This window comes from Phragmites australis, chromosome 5 (genome assembly GCF_958298935.1).
Source record: "Phragmites australis chromosome 5, lpPhrAust1.1, whole genome shotgun sequence".
Classification (NCBI taxonomy): domain Eukaryota; kingdom Viridiplantae; phylum Streptophyta; class Magnoliopsida; order Poales; family Poaceae; genus Phragmites; species Phragmites australis.
The window spans coordinates 7,131,994-7,148,421 of record NC_084925.1 but is presented as its reverse complement, the minus strand read 5'-3'; positions in this window follow the sequence as shown (position 1 = coordinate 7,148,421).

Genomic DNA, 16,428 nt, shown 5'->3' with positions numbered 1-16,428 from the left:
AATTTTGCCATACGAAGAGATTTAAGAATCAATCAAACACACTACCCAATTCTGATATACAGATTGTGAACAAAAAAAAGTCTGATACGAAATCATAGCGAATGAAGCACATTTTTGCCATACGAAGAGATTTAAGAATCAATCAGGCACACTACATTTTAGTTAATCACACAACAGATTATTGTAGCGAGAGCGCAGCGCCTTGTCGCTGGCCACATTCGCTTCACTCCTCATTGAACGGTATGGTCGCGCCTCAATCAAACACACTACATTTTACCCTGTGGAAGTTGATGTTGTCGTTGAACGGTATGGCCGCGCTGAGCTTGGTCCTGGACAGAGATCTTCGGCATGGGGCTCCTCACCTCGTTGATTTGCTCCAGGATCTTCGACAGCTTGTTCATAGAGGCAGTCAAGGTGGGGACCTGATGGTGCAAGAATTTCAGAAACATTCAGAGTTCAGATTCTTGACCAAATAAGCTAATCAAGTAATACATGCAGTGTCTGTTTCCATCAATCCATTACATTAGCTAATTCCTTACCTCTTTGAGCTTCTCTTTGAGCTCCTCTCCAGTGACTTGACCATCTGCATTCTTGTCAAACATCAACAAATTTCAGCTTTCCGAAAAGTGGTATCCAAGTTTCTCCCATACTAATATTTCAAGGCTCAATGTCATATTTTGAACATTTTCAAGGTTCAGATATCGCTGAAGTTTGAATGAACTGTATACTATATTTTGACTTCCAATTAAATTGAACACATACATGTCAAAGAAGGTCTGTAGCTTGGCATCAAAGCTTGGATCAGGGAGCTGCTCCCATAACTCGTGGACCCGATCCTTGGTCAGCACTGAGCTGTAATCCCCCTTCACCGCTTGCATCGAGTATCTGTGCCGTAAACTCCTCGGATCCAACCATTCCTACAGCATTAGGTGCAAAAATTCAGGCATTTCTTTTTTACCAAATGGTGTAGAGTCATTTCGAAGAAGGTCTGGAGCTTGGCATCAAAGCTTGGATCAGAGAGCTGCTCCCATAACTCGCGGACCTGATCTTTGGTCAGCACTGAGCTATAATCCCCCTTCACCGTGCAAGCGCGCTGAAGATCTGTGCCGTAAACTCCTCAAATCCAACCATTCCTACAACATTAGGTGCAAAAATCCAGATGGTTTTTTTAACCAAATGGTTCAGAGTTTGAGTGAAATGCATAGCTCACGTATGCATTGGCCGAACAGTGACAGGAGGAGGTAGTCGTCGATGGCAAGCCTCTCGAACTGCTTCTCCACCTCGGACCTGACCTGCATCACCACGGCTTGGTTTAGGAACTGAAGGCCCCTGAGCGCACGCATGGCAGTGGTTATGGTCTTGTATAGCCGGTGCCGGTCACTGTGGAGCAACGCTGACAGAGGGACGACGTGATGTGATGCGCCTCAGCTCGGCTCGCGCGACCTTCGACTTCAACGACATGCCACTGGGGTTGAGCCCGCGCAGCCTCGCCGGCGCGGCGACGGACGTGGAGGTGGTGGGGTCGGCAAAGCTCATGGCCCAGCCATGGTAGTCCACGCATCGACGCTTGTGTGGGGCTGGAGAGGGAAAGGTGGAGGCGGTGGAGGGGAGGAAGACGGCGATCTGGTGGCCGTGGACGGAGGTGGAGGCGTGGGAGAAGAGGGGGCTTGGCGGCGGAGTTGGGTGCCTGCGGGGCAGGCGCGGAGGCATCACCGACAATTTTGCCCTCCTCCAGAGGAGACGATGGAGGCGCAGGGGAGGAGGATGGGAAGGGGGACCTGGAGGAGGATCCGCAAAGCGCAAAGCACAGGGGAGGGGATCCGTAGATCTGCTTGTAGTGGACCTCGATGGTGTAGGAGAGCAGCATGGGTGTGATGTCCCCCGCGTCGAGGCGCGAGACAGCGATGATGGAGAAAAGGTTTGACTTACCGTTTGAGGTTCAGTTACTGACCCCGATCAGTAGCCGAAAATTCACGGTTATCACGATAATCGCTCAAAATTTAGTTGAAATTCGGATAAAATTTATTTGCTAAATTTTAAAATTTTAGAATCGTCTCTCGGTAACCGGTTGAATCGGACCGATTACCGAACGATTTGGGCGACTAACCGAATGGTTTATGCGATAACTGAATACTAATTTATCGAGCGAATTTGATCAAAAACCGAGCGATTTGAAGCGGTAACTAACTGGATGAACTCATAATCAATGATTTTGTAGGAAAATAAAAAAAATCACCAAAAAATCAGGAAAAAATAGTAACAAATATGGTATAAGATTTGCTATGTTTTATTTAATCATAAATTTTTTTGCATGACCTTTACTATATTTGGAAGTTTTCAAGGCAACAAATAGATACTAATAGCAATAAGAGAATGAACATATAATTGTTTCATCGAATATATGCATACATTATATATGTAGCGCCTCAAATTAATAAATATATGTCGAATTTTCCGTACTAAAGCTAAAAACGCAATCACATGTCATCCATCAGTACTTGACAAAGTGATGGTCAATGCTTAAAATGTAGTTTGTATAGTATTCACTCCACATGCAACCTACGAGATAAAAAAAACTAGTATAATACCATGATATGGAAATAAAGTAGTTGTAAAAAGTAAATTTTCATCACATTTAGAACCACCAGCTTGTGGGGCGATTAAATTCGGCTGTTGTCGGAGGATTAACTCCTGTCGTAGGGGTCCCGAGAGACCCCTTTTTAGAGATTCGGCCGGGGGGATGACCCTGAATAAGTTTGTTGGGGAAATAAATGGGAATGAATGCAACGGCCGGTGGTGGGGGTGACGACCTAGTGCAAGGAGAAGTAAATGCACCGAAATTTAGACAGGTTCGGGCCGCACGGGGGCGTAATACCCTACTCCTGTATGGATACTATAACTGTCCTAAGGAAGTCCCTCAAGGATGTTGCTGGTTACAAGGATGTGGACCTAACTAAGAGCTTGAGGCTCCTTGTTCTTCGGCTGGAACTGTGCTCAACCTTGCTCACAGTGTCTCTCTTTCTTGATCTTGTTCGTCTTGTTCTGCAGGATGGCTCCTCGCTGTGGTTGGTCTGTTCTTCCTCTCTTCTGTGTTGCCGACTATTTTAAGTACTCGCCGACCACGACATGCCCCGAACGGAATGGAGGGGGCTCGAGTTCCGAGACACCATAAATGGAAAGGGCGTCATCATTTCTTCTGGGTGAAGTGATCGGGGGTGGAAAAAGCGTCGCATGCCCGGTCGCCCGTCACCATAAATGCCCTGGCAACGGGCGCCGTGGAGAAGGCCTACCGGGCAGTCGCAGAGCAACCCAGCGTGCTCGCCCTGTCTTGTTCCCCTACCACAGCAGTGCGGCAGACGGAACGCCTAGATCCTCACGACGTTATCTCGAGACAAGCCGGATGGCACGGGACGGGACCTGTGCAATTAATGACCTCACGCCTCTCTGCCAAAATGTGGCAGGAACTGACGCTGAGCGCGGCGGGAGCAGTTGGAGGTGTCAGGCCACGCACGCTCATTAAATGCGGCCTCGGACCTCTGGTTGGTTGACACCTCATCAGCAAGCCCCTCGGGGGCTTTTCTGGGTTGTCGGGGTACCGAGTGCTCGGGGGTACTGTTCACATCCCCGAGCACTCTCTCCCGAGAACTCTTGCACGAACCTTCGGGGAACCGAGTGCTCGGGGGCTGCCACGTGCAACCCCGAGCACTTTCTCCCGAGCACTCTTGAACGAACCCTCGGGGAACCGAGTGCTCGGGGGCTGCCACGTGCAGCCCCGAGCACTCTTGTACGGATCTTCGGGGAACCGAGCGCTCGGGAGCTACCGCACGCAGCCCCGAGCACTCTCTCCCAGAACTTAGCTCTTCTGATCGTCGGGGGACTAGGGTGCTCGGGGGTGACCGGGCACCTCCCCGAGCACTTTCTTCCCGATACTCGGATTCCGTGGATCATCGGGGAACTGGGGTGCTCGGAGATCACTGACTGTGGCCCCGATCACCTTCTCCCAGGACTTGAGCTTTTCTCATCCTATAGAAGAGGCCTCGCGGGGTGGCGCCATGTGGCGGATGGCTGGCCTGGCCTCGGGATTTAGGGACCCCTGGTTCCTGATACACCGACAGTAGCCCCCAGGCCCATTGGCAAGCGATGGCCCAGAGACTGCGGATGGGCCCTTCGTCGCGAACGAGGCCGAAGCCGGCGTGGACGCCACGTGGCAAGCTTTCAGAACGCGGCCCCTTCGGTCCGGGCCTTTGGTACGGGCCAACGGGGAGATGAATGGACACGCGTCCACACAACTCCCGACGGGCATGACAACGGGACGGGCGGCACGCGCGGCAGCCGCGCAGATCGAGAAAAATACGCCTGGCAACCGCTGACACCGCACGACCTGTGGGAGATTCACCTGGCAAGTTGCGTCGATCGAGGAAACCGTCCCGCCGAGTGTGCTGTGGCAGGAGACGTTTGAATTCTCTGAGGTATAAAAGGGGGAGGGGAGCGAACCGCCCTCCTCTTTACGCCTTCTCGCGATCCAGCCCTTTCTTCTTTCACGCTCTTGAGCCCTTAGAATCTCCTAGGCGATTAGAGCACATCTCTCTCTCCACCACCCAGACCACCTCCCCCTCCGACGAAATGCCGAGAGCTGGAGGAAGCCACCGCGATAGGACTCCGGACAGCGTATTGCCGGAGTCTCGCCTGACGAATGAAGAGGCAGCGGGGAAGATCAGGAAGCTGCTGGTCCCCGAGGGCCAGCAGGGGGCCCTGGTGGTGACGCCGGCGAGCTTCCCGCCGGCGACGACCCGCCCTGGGCGCATCATCCTATTCACATCTTTCGTGGCGGCAGGGCTGGTGCCGCCATTCTCGACGTTTTTTCTTCAAGTCCTCGACACCTACGGCGTTCAGCTGGTGCATCTGAGCCCCAACTCGGTCGTCGTCCTGGCGGTGTTCGCCCACTTCTGCGAGATGTTCGTGGGAGTGGCGCCGTCGGTGACGCTTCTTCGGCATTTCTTCGCGCTGCGATCTGTCGGGAAGAAGAGGGGCTACTCCACCGCGGACGTCGCGGGCTGCTGCAATCTCCGGCTGTGGGACGGCATGGGGGATCGATACATCCCCCAGGTGCTGCGAAGCTAGTGGGAGGAGTGGCGGCGAGACTGGTTTTACGTCGACGTTGACCCCCACGACTGTCTCACCCTGCCGGAGGTGGCGGACTTCCTGCGCGACGCCGGGCTCACCTCGGTGATGGTGGTGGCGGACTTCCTGCGCCGCCGCCTGGCGCCCCTGCGGGAGCGGGCCGGCCCTGCTGGCTCTACACCGGGCCTGAGGACATCACCCGAACCCAGATCGGTGTGAGCTGGGACCTGGGCCCGGTGGAGTTGAGGGGCATGATCCGGGTGGTGACCGGCGTGGAGGAGATGAGCCGGGCGGAGCTCCCATGGAGAGAAATGGTGCTCTGCGCCAATCCCGAGCGTGTGGCGATCCAGGCGAAGCTGCTGGAATTCGACACCCAGGGGTTAGTCGACTGGCCGAGGAGCCGAAGTCCCGAGGTCGCGGAGATCCCCGAGTTGGATGAGGCGGCCGGCGAGGGGGCCGCGAGCGGTCCGGCGCGGACTGGTGGCCCGGGCGCCGCGAGCGGCGAGCCGCAGGCCGCAGCGGCCACTGCACAGAAGGAGGAGGCACCGACGGCAGCGGAGCGGCGGCGGCGCCAGAGGACCGGGGGAAGCGCCCCCGGCTCCTCACTCCCGCGTCGGAGTCCCCACCGTCGCCATCGGCGGGGGCCGCATTCCCAGTTCTGGAGCCACGCCTTGTTCGCATGGGGACCGACCCAGCGCCCGGAGACCACGCGGCGGCCCCGCAGAACCCCCGGTGGAAGAGGAGGAGGGAGGACTCCGGGCCGGCACCACCGAGCCTGGAGTTCAGGATTCCGACGGTGAAATGGCAGAACCGAAGGCCTACAACCGCGTAAGTTCTATTCCTTTCTTGAGCGTGCTTCGCCCGAACTAAGCTCTGGATTTTGGTTTTGATCTTCGTCCTTCTCCTGCAGGCCGCCTACGGGTGCCGCTGAAGGCCAGGGGCGGTCGAAGGTGCCGAGGCCGGCGCCTGCCCCCGAGCGTTGCGCGCCGGCGGAGCCAGGGCTGGCAAGTGCGGCGGCGGGGCCGAGGCCAGCGGACACGGCGGCGGAGACAGGGCAGACGGACGCGGCGGCGGTGCCGGGGCCGACAGACGCAGCGGCGGTGCTGGAACTGGCGGACGCGGTGGGTGTGGTGGCCGAGAGGGTGCCGGCGGACACGGCGGCCGAGTCAGAGATGCCGCCGCCGCCCGAGCGCCCGACGCCGTCTGAGCCCGCCCCTGGCGCGCCGAGCGCGGGGTTGGCGACCGCGCGGCAACTTTCGGGGATCCCGAGCCCCCCGAGGGAGGCTCGCAGGGGACCCAGCGCCCAGGCGCCGCCCAGCCAACCTGCCGAACCCCTCCCGGTCGCGCTGGGGAGCGTCCGGGAGGCGATGGGGCATCTGGAGGCGGCCGTAGCGGACGATGTGGCGCAGCTGGAGGCAAAGCGTGCCGCTCTGACCACGGAGAGAGCGTAGCTTACCACTGCTTGGCGCTCCTTCGAATCCCGCCTCGTCGCGGTGCACGCCGCCAACGAGGACGAACAACGCGCTATGGAGGAGGCCCGCGCGGAGGGCGCACGGGAGCGGAAGGTTTTGGAGGACACCCGCGCGGAAGTTGCGCTGGAGCAGGAAGACGCCGCCCGCCTGGCTGAGGCGTCACGGCAGTAGGCTGCCGAGGCCCTTGCTAGGGAGAGGCGGGCGCAGGAGCGGGAGGAGGCGGTCGCGAACCGCGAGAGGGCAGCAGAGGCCCTCCAGGCTGACCTAGCTCGCCAGGAGGGCGAGGTCGACCGGACCCGCGCCGATCTTCAACGTTGGGCAGAGGAGCTCCAGCACATCGAAGGGGATCTTTGACGCTGGGAGGAGGACGTCGCAATCCGGGAGGTCGACGCCGAGATAACGGCGGCAGACCTGGGCGCCCGAGAGGAACTGCTGACCCACCGGGAGTAGGAGGCTGCCGAGGCGGCGGCGGCCGCTGTTGCTAGGGAGGAGCAGATCGCCAAGTCCGAGGCGGAGCTGTCCGCCCGCGAGCGGGCCCTATCCGAGCTGGCGGGGCAGGTGAAGCTGGCCGCTGGCCATGCACCCGGCGCCGGCTCTTCTGGTGCGGTCGGGGGCCAGGGGCTCGAGGAACAGCTGTGGATTGCGAAAGAGGAGCTCGAGGCCGCCTTTGTCGCGCGGGCCAGCCTGTAGCTAATGCTGGATGACATCCTCCGGCGGATGCAGCGATCTGTGGCAGCGGTCGGACTAGGGCAACTCATCGTGGAGACGAAGGTGGGAGGCCCTGGCCGGCACGCCCTAGGCTTCCAGCAGGTCTGCGAGCACCTCGAGGCGCTGCCATGTGCCGTCCAGGAACTCGGCGCCCGGGAGGGGCGTGGTTTGGCCCAAGCAGTGGCCGAACACGTCCTAGCTTGCTACCGGAGCCGAGACCCGAACTTCCCGCTGGAGCCGGCTCAGGAAGGGGTGGTCGAAGCCGAGGAGGAGGCCGCCCGAGAGGCAGTTCGGAGAACCACCGCCGTGGTGGCGGTCGGCTTCAAGCGGTAGGTGCCGCCGCCTCCGGCCCCAAGGAGCGGCCATGAAGGCTCGGACTCCGACTCCGACTAGGCTTTTTGTAGTAGCTTTTTTCTTCTTCTTTTCTTTTTGACTTCAAGTAAATATGGGAGTGATCCCTCAGAACAGCTATCCTTCTTTGCGAATATAATGGAAGCCTTCCTTTGGGGTCGCAACTCCAGTATTTTTGAGTGCTTAGTGTTGTTTCCGCTGTTTTCTCTTGGTGCCCCGAGGAGTACTCAGTCGGACCGATCCCGACCTTTCCTTCCCCATCCTTCTCGGTGCGTTCAGCCCCCGAGCCCTCGCGAATCCGCATCGGCTAAGTCAAAAGACAAAGGCACGAGCTTCCTTGCTCGGGAGATAGATCGATCCAGCACGGAGCACGCCATGACCGGTGAACACTTTTCCACCTTGCGACCACTCAGTCAGCAGATCGGAGACACGCACGGGCGGGAATGCGACCAAGAGTCCAGGCTTAGGACGGACCGGACCGAGCACCGACAGCCCGCCCCTGAGGCCTAGGCTCCGGACTACTCGAGCGGCTCGAGCGATAGGATTACCCAGGGCGCCCAGGGACTCGGTAGTGCTCGGGGCCCTAAAAGCGGACCGAACACCACGACCACCATGAAAGACTTTGATCGGACATTACCGCACGTACGGTACACCTTTCTATGGACCGTTATGTCGTTCTAGGAAAAAGTGGACACACGGTAGGGTTTTGTGCGCGAGGAGACCATCTCACCGGGCATATTAGAATACGAGGGCCCCCGAGAACGACTCGGGAACAAAATATTATTCAATGTAAATTCATCTGAATTTAACCACTCACCGGACAGCTGTCGGCCTTTCGGCCAACCGATCCAGGAGGGGTATGCGCTCCGAGCTCGGGGTGCCCGAGGACTTGGTTCCCTCAGCCGGGGCGCCCGAGCACCAAGGGACGCATGAGGAGCCCGGGGTCGGGTGATCTCGACCACTCTTGCTTAAGCAGTAGGACCACCCGAGGACCCTTGGGGCCGAGTAGCGACCTAGGCATCGAGGCCCTGGCGGTCGAGCTGCTTTTGCTTTGATTGTCGATTTGTGACTTAAGAGAAAATGGAGAAATTCCTTGTTTGGTGCGCTCTGTTAGTGCGGTACTTGTTATAGACTGCTCTCATTTTCGACCCGAGACCTCTCGAATGCCCAGACTGGCGGACAAGAGCAGGCAGAGGCATAACCCAGAGGTCCCATGGTTCGGTGGCGCCCGGGTATGACAGACCAGACCGAGCACCGACAGCCCGCCCCTAGGGGCCTAGGCTCCGGACTACTCGAGCAGCTCGAGCGATAGTATTACCCAGGGCGCCCAGGGACTCGGTAGTGCCCGGGAGCCTGCTACGACACCGAACACCACAGCCTACCACACCAGACATAAGTCAGCGGCAGCTGCCCGCGCGCATACCGATCGGGATTCTTTTATCAGCGGGGAAAAAGAGAGAGCGAACTTTTCTCGCACAATCGAGCATCTCACCAGACAGATTAAACATATGGAATCCAAAAAAATGAAATTGACACATGATTGCATTTTAACATTCATACTGAATTGACAATTTTTTACAAGGTTGGGTGACTTACCCAATTTGTGGTAGCCCCCGGTCAACTTGGGCCGGGGGAAGCCCCCGGCCTGGTTGACCTGAGCCGCGAGCATGGCCATCTACGGGTAGAACTTGCGTAGGTGCTCGATGTTCCATGGGTTGGGGAGCGGTTGCCCGTCTTCTGCAGCCAGCCGGAAGGAGCCTTCTCGCAGGACCCCGATCACGGTGAAGGGGCGTTCCCACATAGGGGACAGCTTATTCTTTCCTTCGCGTGACTGGACGCGTCGAAGAACTAGATCCCCCACCCCGAGAGACCGGGCCCGGACATGGCGCTAATGGTAGTGCCGCAGACTTTGCTGGTAAGGAGCCGCCCGGACGGCGGCACGCCACCGGCGCTCCTCCAAGTAATCGACGTCGTCGCGCCTCTGCTACTCCTGTTCGCCTTCAGAATAGGCATGCACCCGAGGGGAGCCTAGAGTGAGCTCGGAGGGGAGGACCGCCTCAGCGCCGTACACGAGGAAGAAATGAGTCTCCCCGGTAGCGCGGCTTAGCGTGGTCCGATTGGCCCATAGCACGGCAGGCAGCTCGTCGACCCACCCCTTCCCGTGCTTTGCGAGCACGTCATAGGTCCGGGTTTTGAGCCCCTTTAGTATCTCCGCGTTGGCGCACTCAACCTGCCCATTACTCCGAGGATGAGCGACGGAGGCGAAGCAGAGCTTGATGCCGAGGTCCTCGCAGTAGTCCCCAAACAGGGCACTTGTGAACTGGGTGCTGTTGTCGGTGATGATCCGGTTCGGGACACCAAAGTGACTGGTGATGCCGCGGATGAATTGGAGCGTTGTGTTCTTGGTCACCTTGATGACTGGGACCGCCTCCGGCCACTTGGTGAATTTGTCGATGGCGACGTAGAGGTACTCATAGCCCCCGATTGCTCGGGGGAATGGACCCAGAATGTCCAGCCCCAGACCGCGAAAGGCCATGACAGGGGGATGGTGTGAAGAGCCTGAGCTGGCTGGTGAATCTTCTTTGCATGGAACTGGCATGCTCTGCAGCACCGAACCAGCTCGGAAGCATCCTGGAGGGCTGTAGGCCAGTAGAAACCTTGCCGGAAAGCCTTCCCGACCAGCGTGCGGAACGATGCATGGCCACCGCACTCGCCCTCGTGGATCTCAGCGAGAAGCTCGCCGCCTTTTGCCCCGGAGATGCATTTCAGGAGAACACCGCCTGCGCTACGCCGGTAGAGATCCCCATCTACTATGGCATAGCGTTTGGACTGCCGAGCAACTCTTTCAGCAGACGCCTCATCCCCGGGGAGGAACTTTTCTTTCAAGTACCCTTGGATGTCGCCCATCCACGAGGCATCTTGAGAACATTCAGCAAGTGCAGCGCACTCGCTGGACGGCGGCACCCTGACGGGGCTCCCCACTGAGGGCGCCGCCGGGGTCCCCTGAATTGAGTTCGAGGTTTCCCCTTCGCCCTGTTCGGCAGGCAAGACGGAAGGCCGTATGAGTCTTTCTTCAAAGACTCCGGCAGGGACGCGCGCACGGGAGGAGGCCAGGCGGGAGAGGTCGTCGGCCAGAGGGTTGTCGCGGGCGAGGGATGTGACGCAGCTCCAGGCCATCGAAGCGCTTCTCCAGCTTCCTGACTGCTGCCACGTATGCCGCCATTTGAGGATCCGTGCACTGGTACTCTTTGGATACCTGGTTGACCACCAGCTGGGAGTCTCCCTTAACCAGGAGGCGACGAATCCCGAGGCCCACCGTGGCTCGGAGGTCAGCGATGAGACCTTCATATTTCGCCATGTTGTTGGATGCGCGGAACTGCAGCTGCACGATGTACCGGAGTTCTTCACCCGTTGGGGAGGTGAGAACCACTCCGGCCCCCGCGCCTTTCAACGAGAGGGAACCGTCGAAATGCATGATCCAGTATCCGGGCGCATGGTGCCCGGGATATGCAGAAATCTCTTCTGGGACGTCCTCGGGGACGGGTGTCCACTCTGCCACGAAGTCACAGAGTGCGTGGCTTTTGATCGCCTGGCGACTGACAAAGTGCAGGTCGAATTCCGCCAGCTCCACCGCCCACTTGACAACACGCCCAGTGCCTTCTCGGTTCCGAAGGATAGGTCCCAGTGGGTATGTGGTAACCACCGAGACCTTGTGCGCTTGGAAGTAGTGGCGCAGCTTCCGGGAAGCGATGAGCACGGCGTAGAGCAACTTTTGAGCCTGGGAGTACCTTGTTTTGGCCTCCCGGAGGACTTCACTAACGAAGTACACCGGTCGCTGTACCCGGCAGGCCCAGACCGCGGCCTCACCCGAGGGGCTGTCGCAGCCCCCAGGCTCGGCGGCGCGGTCGGGGCTGACCGGGTGCTCGGGCTCTACTCCCTGGCCGGGAGGAACCGAGTGCTCGGGCTCGACCCCCTGCTCGGGGGGAGCCGCGATGACGGGGGAGTGTCCGGGGGCAGTCGGGAGCTCGGACCCAGCACCTGGCCCTGCGCACTCATCGTGCTCCACCACCAGCACCATGCTTACGACCTGAGGAGTGGCCGATACGTAGACTAGTAGTGGCTCGCCTTCGGATGGAGCCACTAGCATGGGCGGTGAGGTGAGATACTTCTTCAGGTCACGGAAGGCCTACTCGGCCTCCGGCGTCCAGTCGAAACGACTGGTCTTCTTCAGAAGCTTGAAGAGGGGGAGCCCCCGCTCCCCAAGTTTGGAGATGAAGCGCCTGAGTGCCGCCATGCAGACAGCGAGACGCTGAACCTCCTTGAGTCGAGCCGTGGGTCGCATCTGCTCGATGGCCTGGATCTTCTCTGGATTGGCCTCGATCCCTCGGCTGGAAACCAAGAAACCGAGGAGCTTGCCCGCAGGTACCCCAAAAACACATTTCTCGGGGTTGAGCTTCAAGCGGGTAGTGCGGAGACTGTTGAAAGTCTCGGCAAGGTCCTCGAGCAGGGTGGCGCGGTCTCGGAATTTGACCACGAGATCATCGATGTAGGCCTCGATGTTGCGGCCAACCTGCGAATCAAGGGTGATACGAATAGCGCACTGGAAAGAAGACCCAGCATTGCGCAAACCAAACGGCATTGACATATAACAATAAGTCCCCACTGGGGTGGTAAAAGTAGTTTTTTCTTCATCCTCTACGGCCATGCGAATCTGGTGATACCCAGAGTTTGCATCTAAAAAACACAAAAGATCACATCCCGTAGTTGCATCTACAATCTGATCTATACGGGGCAAAGGGAAAGGATCTTTAGGGCAAGCCTTGTTTAGATTGGTGTAGTCCACGCACATACGGAGCTTGCCGTTGGCCTTCGGGACGATAACTGGATTTGCCAGCCACTCGGGGTGGACTTCTCGGATAAATACGGCGTCAAGGAGCTTGCTGACTTGCTCCCGGATAAACTCCTGGCGCTCAGGCGCCTGCCGTCAGACCTTCTGCTTCACCGGGTGTGCGTCCGGACGCACAGCCAAGTGGTGCTCAATCACCTCCCTAGGGATCCCGGGCATGTCGGACGGTTGCCATGCAAACACGTTGGCATTAGCCCGGAGGAAGGTGATGAGTGTGCTTTCCTATTTGTCGTCAAGGTCACTGCCGATTCGGATGACCTGGGAGGCGTCTTCGCCCACCACGACCTCCTTTGTAGGGACGGAGGCGTCGGCAGCGAGTCGGGGTTTGGATGAAGAGGGTCCCGGCCCCCCTGGACAGCCTTTGACCTCAGCCTGAGCTGAGACCAAGGCCAGGTATGACTGCTCGGCGTAGGAAACGGCGCCGTCGGAGTCGGCAGTCACAGAGATGGGGCCTGCTAGGCCCGGCATCTTGACCGTGAGATACGCATAATGCGCAGCCATCATGAATTTGGCGAGCGCTGGATGCCCGAGGATGGCGTTGTAGGGGAGGGGGAGCTCCACGACGTCAAAGAGGACGTTCTCTATGCGGAAGTTGTCCCGACTCCCGAAGGTCACGGGTAGCTTGACCTGCCCGAGGGGTAGGGAGTGCCCAGGTGTCACTCCGCAGAATGGAAGCGACAGCTTTAGGCGCCTGGAGGGCACCTGCAGCTTCTCGAAGGCCTCCTTGGAGAGGAGGTTGAGGCCTGCGCTCCCGTCGATCAGCACTCTGCCGACCTTTACATTGCAGATGGTGGGGGACACTACCAAGGGTAGTCGCCCCACGCCTGCAGTACTGGCGGGGTAATCGGCCATACTGAACGTGATCGAAGCGTCTGACCATCTCAGGGGCCTTGTGGCCTCTTCGCTCGGGGTTGCCGAACACACCTCGCGATGCATGGTTTGATGCCACGCCGCGACGAAGGCGTATAGGCGTCTCCGTCGATGAAGGCGACGGTATGTTCGGGCTCCTGAAAGCCGAGTTCTGCGTTGCCGGGGCCGGCCTCGGCATCACCTCCCCCGCGGGACTCGTCGCGCTCCCTCTGGCGCTGCTCGACGAGGCCTTTGACCGTACGACACTCTGTAAGATTGTGCCATCTGGTCTAGTGGATTGGGCACCATTTGCCTGGCTCGGGCCCCGCAGGAGCAGGGGCCCTTGCTGGAGCGGGAGCCCGGGCGGGGACCGGAGCCCGGCGTTCTTGTCGGCGATCGGGTTCTTGGGCCGGCCTAGGGGGAGGCCCTGGGCCGGTTCGACGGGAGCAGCCTCGCGCCTTCTTCTCTTTTTCTTTTCCCGCCTGTCGGAGCGGGAAGAACTTGGTTGATCGGCGGCGGGGCACTCGGGGCGCAGAGCATGCCAAGCCCGGGCCTCCGCCGCCTTGGCGCACTTGTCGGCCAGCGCGAAGAGTTCCGCAGTGGTTTTGATTTCGTGCGTACCTAGCTTCTCAAGCATCCGCTCGTCGCGGACGCCCTGCCGGAAGGCGACGATAACAGCGTGGGGGGCTATCCGCGGGATAGTATTGCGGACCTGGTTGAAATGCTGGATGAAGCGCCGTAGCGTCTCCCCCTCCTACTGTTTAACGGCGTGGAGGTCGCACTCCAAGCCGGAGCGCGTGAACGTGTCCTAAAAATTAGCCATGAACTGGTGGCAAAGGTCATCTCAGGAGCTAATAGATTCTGGGGGTAAGTTCTTGAGCCAAGAACGGGCAAAGCCCCTCAAGGCAACATGAAAATAATTTGCCATCACCTTTTCACTGCCACCGGCCGCCTGGACGGCCGTAGTGTATATCTGGAGGAACTCAACGTGGTCGATGGACCCGTCGTACTTCTCCGGCAGCTCAGGGCAGAACTTGGAGGGCCACTTGACCCGTCGGAGCTCACTAGTGAAGGCACGACAGCCGGTGCCATACCCTGTGGCGCGGGTGACGTTCCTTGGTGGTGAACGCCGGCGAGCCGGGGAATCCTGGCGATCGTGGGCCGGCAAAGAGGAAGCCTAGTCCTCAGCCTCGGCCTCCTGCCGGGTCTCCCGCTGGCGCTCAAGAGTGACACGCGCATCTTCATGGCCCCTCAGCTTGTTGAGACGCAAGCGGAGGTCTTGGGCTTCGAACGCGGCCAGAGGGGCGGCGCTCCGCCTGGAGGCCCCCCGGCCTGTGCGAACGTTGCCCGATGATGGGCCGGTTCTGGCGGCGCCACGCTGGGTGGTGGCGCGAGAACTCTCGGCCAGCACCTGGCGGCGGGCAGTGCCGACCAGGGCAGCGACTTCTTGGAGCCAGCGGCCTTCAGGGGTTTCCGCCGTTGCCTGGACAGGCGGATGCCTGAGGAGAGCATGCGCCGCAAGCAGCGCGCTCCTGGGGCTGGCCTCGCCGAAGGCGAGCCTGCGCCGGAGGTGCGCCCAGCGCTGTCCAGATGCGGACCTGGCGGCTGGAGTCTTGACCACCTGCTGGGGGTCAGATGGTGCACCGGCGGCGGCGGCGGCCCTGCTGGGCCCAGCGCCTTGGTCCCCTTGGGAGGGGAACGCCGCACGTGCAGATTTCGGCTGCTGCTGGGACGCAGCAGCGGCTAGGGCCTCCTATGCGAGGGGCTGCATTTCCCCGCTGGAACTGGAGCCGGAGCGCTGGAGGCGGTGACCACCGGCCATTTTTTCTGTGGAAGAAAACAAACAAATAGATTCAGGGATGTTCCCCCCTACCTGGCGCGCCAACTGTCGGAGGATTAACTCCTGTCGCAGGGATCCCGAGAGACCCCTTTTTAGAGATTCGGCCGGGGGGATGATCCTGAATAAGTTCGTTGGGAAAATAAATGGGAATGAATGCAACAGCCGGTGGTAGGGGTGACGACCTAGTGCAAGGAGAAATAAATGCACTGGAATTTAGACAGGTTCGGGCCGCACGGGGGCGTAATACCCTACTCCTGTATGGATGCTATAACTGTCCTGAGGAAGTCCCTTAAGGATGTTGCTGGTTACAAGGATGTGGGCCTAACTAAGAGCTTGAGGCTCCTTGTTCTTCGGCTGGAACTGTGCTCAACCTTTCTCACAGTGTCTCTCTTTCTTAGTCTTGTTCGTCTTGTTCTGCAGGATGGCTCCTCGCTGTGGTTGGTCTGTTCTTCCTCTCTTCTGTGTTGCCGACTATTTTAAGTACTCGCCGGCCACGACATGCCCCGAACGGAATGGAGGGGGCTTGAGTTCCGAGACGCCATAAATGGAAAGGGCGTCATCATTTCTTCTGGGTGAAGTGACCGGGGGTGAAAAAAGCGTCGCACGCCCGGTCGCCCGTTACCATAAATGCCCTGGCAACGGGTGCCGTGGAGAGGGCCCACCGGGCAGCCGCAGAGCAACCCGGCGTGCTTGTCCTGTCTTATTCCCCTGCCACAGCAGTGCGGCAGACGGAACGCCTTGATCCTCGCGATGTTATCCCGAGACAAGCCGGATGGCACGGGACGGGACCTGTGCAATTAATGACCCCACGCCTCTCTGCCAAAATATGGCAGGAACTAACGCTGAGCGCGGAGGGAGTAGTTGGAGGTGTCAGGCCACGCACGCTCATTAAATGCGACCTCGAACCTCTGGCTGGTTGACACCTCATCGGTAGGCCCCTCGGGGGCTTTTCTGGGTTGTCGGGGTACCGAGTGCTCGGGGGTACTGTTCACATCCCCGAGCACTCTCTCCCGAGCACTCTTGCACGAACCTTCGGGGAACCGAGTGCTCAGGGGCTGCCACGTGCAGCCCCGAGCACTTTCTCCCGAGCACTCTTGCACGAACCCTCGGGGAACCGAGTGCTCGGGGGCTGCCACGTGCAGCACCGAGCACTTTCTCCCGAGCACTCTTGTACGGATCTT